The sequence below is a fragment of the Pseudophryne corroboree genome, chromosome 6 (assembly GCF_028390025.1).
Source record: "Pseudophryne corroboree isolate aPseCor3 chromosome 6, aPseCor3.hap2, whole genome shotgun sequence".
NCBI lineage: Eukaryota > Metazoa > Chordata > Amphibia > Anura > Myobatrachidae > Pseudophryne > Pseudophryne corroboree.
The window spans coordinates 316,622,274-316,632,088 of record NC_086449.1 but is presented as its reverse complement, the minus strand read 5'-3'; positions in this window follow the sequence as shown (position 1 = coordinate 316,632,088).

Genomic DNA, 9,815 nt, shown 5'->3' with positions numbered 1-9,815 from the left:
CACAGCGCCACCGCCCCGCACCTGTGTCTCCTGCTGCAGTACCTTTCACTGACTCTTCACAGCTGGCGCTCCTAACACAAAGGGACTCTGGACACAGTCATCTCTCGCTATGCTGTTATACCCCTGCCCCTTCTGTCAGCGCTGCTCCGTCCAGCCGCCGGCGCTGTCTCCTTTTCTTCTATCAGCGGTCAGTCTCCGCTCTGGTCCCGCCTGTCAGCGCCGCTCCGTATCTCCTCTCCGCTCTCTCCCCGTTCCGTCCGCTCCCCCAACTCCTGCGCCACCAACCGCCGGTCTCGCTCGCCCTAGCGCCGTTGTCCCCGGCTCGCGGACCCCCTCTTCCTCTCTTCCCCATCAGCATGCTCCCGCACGTGAGGTATCTAGCTACAAGGGCACTCTCGTGCTGACTGGACCCTCTATAAGGATAGCGCTCCCGCAAACAGTATTGACTCACACACCCTTATCACTTACATCTAACTTTGTATACATTTATATTATATACATATATATTGTAAATAAATAACTATTAACTATTCTTATCCATGGCCTTATAAATAATTACAACATGCTATTAGATACAGAAAATGAACTGTTCACTGAAAAGCTCCACAGTGGATTAATTTCCTTTAGAGGACCAGTATAAACTTAGTTTCTCACTAGAAGTGTGCGCATCATGAGAGAAGGCTCCTATGCTTTCAGAGGCTGGAATGTGAAGGACTGTGAAAGGATATGAGCCTACTCTGCTGAAGTATACACTAGTAGTGAGGAACTGAAGTTTGGACAAAAACTGTTGTTAATACAAATTGGTTAAATCACATATTTAACTACTTTGTCTGAATGATAGCTATTATCCATTTTCCAGTGTTTGGTAGTAAATGGTCAATTGTCATTTGCTCTCAACCATTACCAGATTTTCATTCCAACCAGCCAGATCTGGCAGATGATTTGCCTAATAATTGTATAGTGTATGCCCAGCTATACTGATGTTTCTTTTTTCTTATATATCTGTTTATTATTTTAAATGTTTAAAATAAATGAAAAGAGAGAAGAGTTATATAACACCATGTAAGCTCTGTTCAAAATAGCTCGAGTTTCTCTAGATACTGTAAAATAAAATCAGTGTTGTTTCGGTAGGCGGAGTCATATAATTTATTCTCTCCTATTCAATTATTTATTTACCCAGTTCTATTCCATCCAATGAAGTGGCTGTTGTAATGCATCATGTATTGATGTTCTCTCTAGTGGAGCCCACCACTCTTTAACTATCATACTCTCAATTATTTATTATGTAATGCATGAGCAAATGGGTCCCAGGAGTGTGATTATATTAACTCTAGATTCACTTATTATTGATATTTTCAGTGGCTTCACCCAGGTCAGTCTTAACTAACCTTGCAGAGAGAGGTGGCTGTGTGTTCCACCCTTCAGGGGTCAACCTTGGAGAATACTTGCAGTAAAGGAGGGAAATTGTGTATTTGTTTTTCTTTAAGCATGACTATTGCATTACGATCGACATCTTGAAAAGAGATCATAACTTGGATGAAGTCACTGCATTAAAAAGGCAGAAATGACCCTAACATTGGACCACCCATATCCCTGCTAGGTGCACTGAGGCATCTGACACTGCAGAGGCTACAAATGGACAAATTAGTTCAAAGTACTCTGATTTTATTACTAGCTGTTCCAGTTGGCTATTGGACATTGGCACATTTGGACCAGGACTATTGTTGACTTTCCTTCCTTGGTAAGCTTAGGAGCCAGAGCAGGGTGAAGTCCGGACCACCCTGCCACATTGTACCACCTGCGGCTCCTTAGCTACCTTTTCGGTACGCTTTTGTCTGTAATTTGTTCTGTTACATTTTAAGCACTTGTTATTGTATTAAATCTTTTATTTGATTTTAAACATTTGCTATGATGACACCATTATTAGAAGGTTGATTACACCATCCACCTGGTTATAATACCTGTTGTATACTTACCATTGCTTTGGTATTTTTACGTCAGCCATTGAAAGAGGGCACCCAGATACACCTCTCTGCATTTTTATCCACTAGTTTAGTACAGTCAGAGCTGCCTTCTTAACAACATTGTAGGCCTTGGGCAAAGCAATTCACTGTGGCCCCTACCCATCAATTCACGGGAATACATTTTAAAAAGAATCATAACGTAATCTTCCAGGGTGCATTGTGGGTTGCAGAATCATGGGCGCCGATAGCGCGTGGCCTATATTGTTTCTGTGTATGGTAAATACTGGCTGCTTTATTTTCACACTGCAATTTAGATTTCAGTTTGAACACCCCCCTCCCAAATCTAACTCTCTCTGCACATGTTATATCTACCCCACCTGCAGTGCACATGGTTTTTTCCAGTTGCTTACTTTTTTGGTTTGCTAAAAACTCTGAATAACCCCGTGTCCCTAAAAAACTCTGTTTGAGAAAATTTGTTTTGAATATTTTCACACTGGGAAGCAAAGGGTACATACAGTAGATAATGGTTCTCAGCAAGCTCGGATGGTTTCTGGATTGGGTGTGGCTTCCGAAATGAGTGTGATATTTGAACTATATTACTGCCCTACTGTCCTCTCATCTGACAACTTATGCCTATGTGTAGATACTTATGATGGCTTGTGAAGTATGGTTTTCTGTATTGTATGTGGGCTATGTGACATTGTAATGTGTAAATGTAGAATGTTTTTAAAAAAACGATATAGCCATTTGTTAATAAAATGAATAAAAAACACTTATTTTTTTCCAATCTATTTACTTAGGTGTGTGACAATATACCCCTGTGAGCAATACATACTGTAGTAAGGGACAAGGCTGCATTAGAGTATACTGTAAGCAAGCTATTGTTTATCTGGTTCTGAAAGCAATCCCACTACAGTAGGCACAGGTAATAAGCCAGAAGGAGTGCCAGTATTGTATCAGACACTGTTGAAAAAGAGAGGTTTCTAAAAATGAGCAAACTCTTTCTAATAAAAAAAATAATGTACATTATTATTATTATTATCATGATTATGGCCAAAGTGCACCATGAGCCATGTAAACTGCACCAAGTATGAATGAATACATTTGAATTGTCATTAAATACAGACTGGAAATTATATTTAATAGTCCACAACTATTTAAAGAGAATGTTAACCAGAAATAGCACCCTAATTGAAGGTAATTCTGGGATACTGATAGAGGTAATTCATAGGTACTGATGGAGGGGCTAGTGGTTCACATGCCTCAGGTGATGGAGGAGGGACTGCCAACAGTGGAACTAGAGCTGCAATCCAGTTTTGTAGGATGAGTGAAAGCTTTGTTAACCAGGGAGCAGGGGGCGGGCATAAGGTTATCACATCCCAAGTGCCCTGCTCTACAGTAATAGGCTGTATGTCTCCTGCCTCCCCTCAGTTGTCCCCCTTCACAGCCTCTGTGGTACATGCCTGGCTAACTGCTCCTTAATGGTCCTGTGGCTGCAAGAATAGGAACAGGTGAGATCATCAACAGGTAAGTTAGGTTATAGAGAGGCATGGATATTACAGTAAGTATACTTTATGGTAGGCAATATTTCAAATAAGGGGGATAAGATTTAATGTTTTATTGGGATAAATTAAGATGAAGGTTTTCTTTTCTTTTTAAATTAGACTGAGGAAAGTAATTAAGAGCTTAATGTACACGAATTGCATGATTTGATTATGCTGGGGTAATTAATAATGGAGATTGATGATTATAATGATTATGAAGAGGGTAATTATATTAATTATTTTGAATTGGCTTGATACTATGGTGATTAAGTTGTTAGTACTATTACTGGAAGAGTTCCTTATTAACATGGAAATGACACTGTAAATTGATCAAAATAATCTCTGTATTTTATTATGATCTCAGATGCCCTCTGCATTAAATGACTGCCATTGATAGTCTCTGTATTATAAAGTTGTCACTACTGTTTCCTGTATTACTGTATATGGTGTTCACTGATGCCCTCTGTATTGTTTGACAGTCACTGATGCTCTCTGTGTTATATGGTGTCACAGTGATGTTTTCTGCATTATACATACAGTAATTACTGTGATTTTTTTTATGCAATGTATGGTAGCCACTGTGATGTTATCTTCATTAAATGACAGTTACCATGATGTTTTCTCTATTATATGGCAGTCACAGTAATGTACTCTGCATTATATGGCAATCACTACAATGCTCTCTGTATAGCACGACGTTCATTGCAATGGAAGGTGGTGGGTAAATGTAGTGTTGTATATGCTGTGATAATTACTTTTGAACCTTGAAAAAGTGGAGCCTGCATGCCCTGCTTAAAAGTAAAGACATCTGAGAACCACAGAATAAATACAGCACGTGCTGGCTTCTTAATGTAATGGCATTTGCCCTCACCTTACAAACATTTCAGTCTTAACAATGACGGGGGGCGGCGGCACTAAGCTGAGTCTTTGCCCCAGATGACAGAAAGCCTAGCGTCACCATTGGTAGTAAAGAAATGTAATTTAGCACAGTTAGCAAAGTGGTTAGCATCATGAGTTAAATTCCTGTATATTCTCCCACGTGCTTGCGTGGGTTTACACTGGGTGCATTGGTTTCCCCACAACATTCCATAGAACACACTGGTGAGTTTCTTGGATTCTGACAATAAATGAACCCTAGAGTATATGTGTGCATGGGGTGCAGTTAAAATACCTGGTGTTGGGATCCCAGTGTACAGGAGACCGACGCTGTAATCTCGACAGCCAGAAATACTGACGGCTGGAATCCTGACATCCGCAGGATATTCTCACTTGCTGCCTCGCTGCTGGGATTCCATCAGATAGGATGCCATAGTCTGTATACTGACAGCCGGCATCCCGTCAGCTGGTAAAACATACTGATTCACCTTTGGTATGGAATATAGATTATAAAATGCACTGAGTAAGGGACTGATGATTGATTGAAACATACTCTATAAAGTGCTACTTAATATATGTGTGTGCACTACATAAATGTCAATAAATAAATAAATGTATTATTTTTGGTATAATCCAGTCCATGAAAACGCCATAACTTAACAGTACACAGTATGTACATGTTGAAAAAATATATAACCTTAATATACATAACAGTCTCAATTTTAGTCACCTGCTCCAAGAATTACTACAAATGTTGAAAATGCAATAAAATGATCCAGATATTGATCAAGCCCAATTAACACCACATGACTATATTTTATGTGGAATTCTGAGTTTTATTTTTTTCACGGGTAAAATATGAGCCATGTACTTTAGAGAAAATGCTATTTTACAATTTTCAAGATAGAAAGAAAATGAGGAATATTGCACAGTTATGTGAAACGGTTAAAATGACAAGTGTAAGAGTGTAGGGTAATGTAAAGTGAAGCCAATGTTCTCAGATGTTGGCAGTGACAGGGCTGCTGTTACACATTAATCCAAAAAAATTAGCACACTGCTTCTCCCACTAACATAATTCCCTGAACACTTCATCAAGACCGAAGAGGCATTTTATTTATAAAGCTGTGTTTTTTTACATAATGTGTTACTTTTCTCAATGATATGTTTGCAACGTTATATATCTCTTATACAGTATGCTAACCTTGGCTGTATATTTATTACATTCAGGATATCTCCAAGTCATGAATACCAACCAGATTTTCAGAAACCCATTCTAATGTTATATGATGCAAATACTGTTGCAAACTCTTATGGAAATGAAACTGGATGTAAAACAAATAAATGAAGTCTGACAAAGCCTTTCCCAGATGGATTCAGCCATCTGCTTAACTTCTTAAAAAAAAAAAAGGAATTCTAAATTCTGACTTAGCCACCTTTTGTCTAATTAATGACAATTTACTTTTGATAAAACACATACAAGGTCAGTATCATCTTACAAATTAATTCCAAGAAGATTTTTATTTTTTTTATTTTGATCATTAGAAGAGATTATTGCTTCCGTGTTCTTTCTTTTCATTACCATCCTTGTCAGAGGGATGATTATTATGATAGGTAGGAACAAGAACAGAGGGCATAAGAAGAATTTTAATGTAATGATAACTCATCCTCCTCTCATTTATGATACAGAGAACAGGTTATTATTACATCCTACCATCATTTATTTCTCTGCACAAGGTTTAATGGCACAGATTATTTTCATTACTAAGGTTGTCTCTCAAGTAAAGGTCAACTTTTATTTATATTTTTTTCCAAATAAATGTCTATGTTTACTTATAATACTTTCTGTCCTGTTTCACTCAGGTAGATAATTGTTTTCATTCTGGGATTGTCTCCAGCTTTTCCATCTGGTAGGTGCAATTATGATGTCTAGTTGTATTTAGGCTTCTGGAGGTTGGTGGTAGAAGGTGTGCCAGTGCTGTGTTATATCTCCCATATTTAATAGCATTAGTCTCATTGCAGAATGTAATAATGGAACTACCTAAGCATGACAAATGTAAGGGAGCACTTCATGTGGTACCTGTAATACGCAACGGTAAAAGCTGGTAAAGTGGGAAATCAGAATGTGAACAACTGTTGACAGTTTGCCAAGTTCTGTTGGAATTATATCTGGTACTTTGAGGATCTTGGCTTCAATCCACCAGTCATACATGAATTAGTACTGCTTCTAAACTGAAGTAAAATGAAACATCCTTTAAGAGAATGTCCATAGTACTTTGACTGGAAATACTGTAATATATCTATGGAATTTGGCAAATAAAACAGAAGACATGTATATGTTATTCTGAGTATAATTTATGTTTAGCCAAAAATTATCTGAGTTAATGCTGTTTTCCTGTGAGCAGGGTGACTGATGCTGGACAAGCTGGCCGATCCCCCAAAATATAGGCAAACATTTATTGGTGTTTGCCATCAAAATATGATTGTTTGTTTGCATGTTGTTTAACATCCTGACCACAGATTGCATACCTGTTTCATCAAAGTACAGTGGGCTGAGGAATGTAGTCACGATCCCAGCGGTCAGCATACCAATGCTGGGATCCCGGCCACCAGAATGCCGGCAGGGAGCCAAGGGCTATTCCCACCAGGGACATGCGGTGAGCTAAATGGCTCAGGAGGCACTAGCTGGCCCCAGAGCCAGATTTACACACAATATATTAGTCAAAAGGGTACATCTGGGCATTATACACAGGTACAGCAGTATAAACTCCTGAAAATTTGGTGCGCTTTGATCAGAAATGAGCGAAAAAGATAAGTAGGTGAGGCACTGCCTCACCTGCCATAGACTTTTTACTCCAGAGTTTTGGCTATAAAAATTATTATAATAATGCAAAGAAGATATTTCAAACATATTCTTTGCATTTATCATATACTTTACACCGTCAAAACTCTGGCACAAACGTAAGTATGACAGGAAGGGCTCTGCCTCACCTACCTCACCCCACCACACATCACTGATTCCCACTCGTGGGTGTCCATGGCACCCATAGAGTAGAAGTAAAACTTGTGGCGAGCGCATTGAGCTACCGAGCCCACAAAAGGCTTCATTGCGCTCACCCCCCTGCTTGTGTTCTGGCAGCTGGGATCCCGACATCGGCGTGCTGACCGCCGGGATCCCAACTGCTGGTATCCTGAACCCCTCCCGTGGTCTGATACTGGGTCACATGCAAGACAAATGGTTGATGCATCTAGCAATTATATGCAAACTTGCATGCACCAAAACCATGCATACACAGCATGTTAGATGTAATAACAATTGCCGGTTTCACTGGTTCTGTGAAATAGATATCTCTTGGTGTCATCTGGATGGCAAATTTGAGGACACAAACAAGAGAATTGTTTTGTGGGGGTGTCACGGGAATGTTGTGGGCACTTAGCTAGAGTGTCTTGCTATTCTGAGGCATGCATATGTGGAAGCATAGGCAAACGCAGGGGGAGTTTCCGGTTGCTCGGAAACCCCCCTCCTCTTTACAACTGGCTCACATTATGACAATAGCAATGGTATATAATATGATTAGCAGAGCTGCCGCCACATCATGAAGTTTAAGGGACACAGCAGAGCTGCTGCACATGCCCAGTGGTAGCAGATTCTTCTACCAAGTTTGCTGTGTGGATCTGAGTCCTCAATCAGTGCACTGGGCAAGAGAGTAGATACCAGGATGAAGAGACAGGAGCCATACCATGAGGTGAGAGAATGTGTGCTTAGAAAGTGCAGTACTGGTTCTATTACGTTTGTGTATGTATTTACAATGGTATGTATAACCTTTTAATACCCACTTTGTTTGATATAGCCTATCTATAGTGTTAACTATTAATACTGTAATCCATACAGCTTCCAGTGTAAAAAAGACCAATGTTTACATTAATGTCCAGTGTCGTTATTAGGTTCTTCTACCGCTCCTCAGACTCCTGCACTTGCTCCAACGTTCCGAAGAGTGTGAGATTGTGGACTGGCATTAGGAAACCCCCATCTAGAAATCCTGCGTTTGCCACTGGGAAGGGATGGAAGTTTGAGGTGGATCCCTCACACCCGGCATAGGTGCTCATACAGTACTAGTGATGATGGTTGTGGACAGAAAAAAGTATGTGGCTGTGGTGCGGCTATACATACTGTATGAAGCAGTGCGAATAGCTGTATTAGTGTAAGGTACTAAATCAGGTTGCTGAAGCTGTATCCTGAATACTTTATGTAGCTTTAGTGTGTAACTTAGTTACTAATACGGGTAAACTAAAAATGCGAAAGACCGCAGTCTGATACAAGTGACCAGCGCCATGCCTTGTGTCATGCCTCAGCATGCTCAATATATGACTTCATACCAATTTGCAGCAAAATACTAATCATAAATTAGCTAGAACACTATAAGCAATTTTCTATGAGGCTATAATGGAATGCAAAATTCTGTAAAAAGTACAAAAGTACGGGATTCGCCCACGGTTGTAGGTCTAAATTCTGCCATATGGTAAAAAAAAGTATACAGATAAAGCCACGATCATTGGACCTGCGACTATTCATGGGTGCAACTAGTTTTCCGCAATGTGTGTGCACATTAACGGACACTTGCGTATCCCTCAATCCATAGGAAATACATTATGCAATCATGGGTGCGGCTATATGCACCCGGGCATCAGGCCCGGAGCTTCCACTAGGCAGCTGCCTAGGGGTGCCGGGACCTGAAGGGGCGGTCTGCTACAGCTGCATGAAAAAGTTAGTGTGGTCCTACATCTCATAGCCGCCTCAATCTCCATGGCACTCGTATCTACAGTAGCCGCGACTGCCAAGCTCCTGTATTGCAGCATCCAGCTCCACCTGGCACAGGCAGTAACTTTGACAGCTCCTGGAGTCTTGGCTGGGGGTGACATGCGATGCTGCTCTTCATTCCAGGCTCTTTCACAGACTACTCAGTCCCAACTCCTCATCGCATCCTGCAGGTAAGGTGGCTGCACAGTGCACTGTCTGCATTTAATAAGAAAAGAGGGGGAGAGCAGCAGTCGGGGGGGGGGGGGCAGAGATGAGCAGCTGGCATGCACACAGATGGCGGAGGGGATAGAACAGAAGACATTTAAAAGAATGGGGTTGGGGGGGCAGCAGGAGACCACACAGTCTAGCGAGATGGGGAGAAGAGAGCAGCCATACAACAGACGGGGTGGGGGAGAGCAGCAGTATGCCTTTCTCCTGAAGATCAGGTAGGGGGAAGGGGCAGTAGGCAGAAGTTTTGCCTAGGGTGCCGAGAAACCTTGCACCGGCCCTGCCGGGCATGCGTAAGCGCTTATGCGATGTGTGGTCACATGTGTATGTATGCATCGTGGCAACGATCAGCTTGGATACATCTGTCAGTGTATGAGGACACATCAGGATTTATTGGGGGGTATCAAG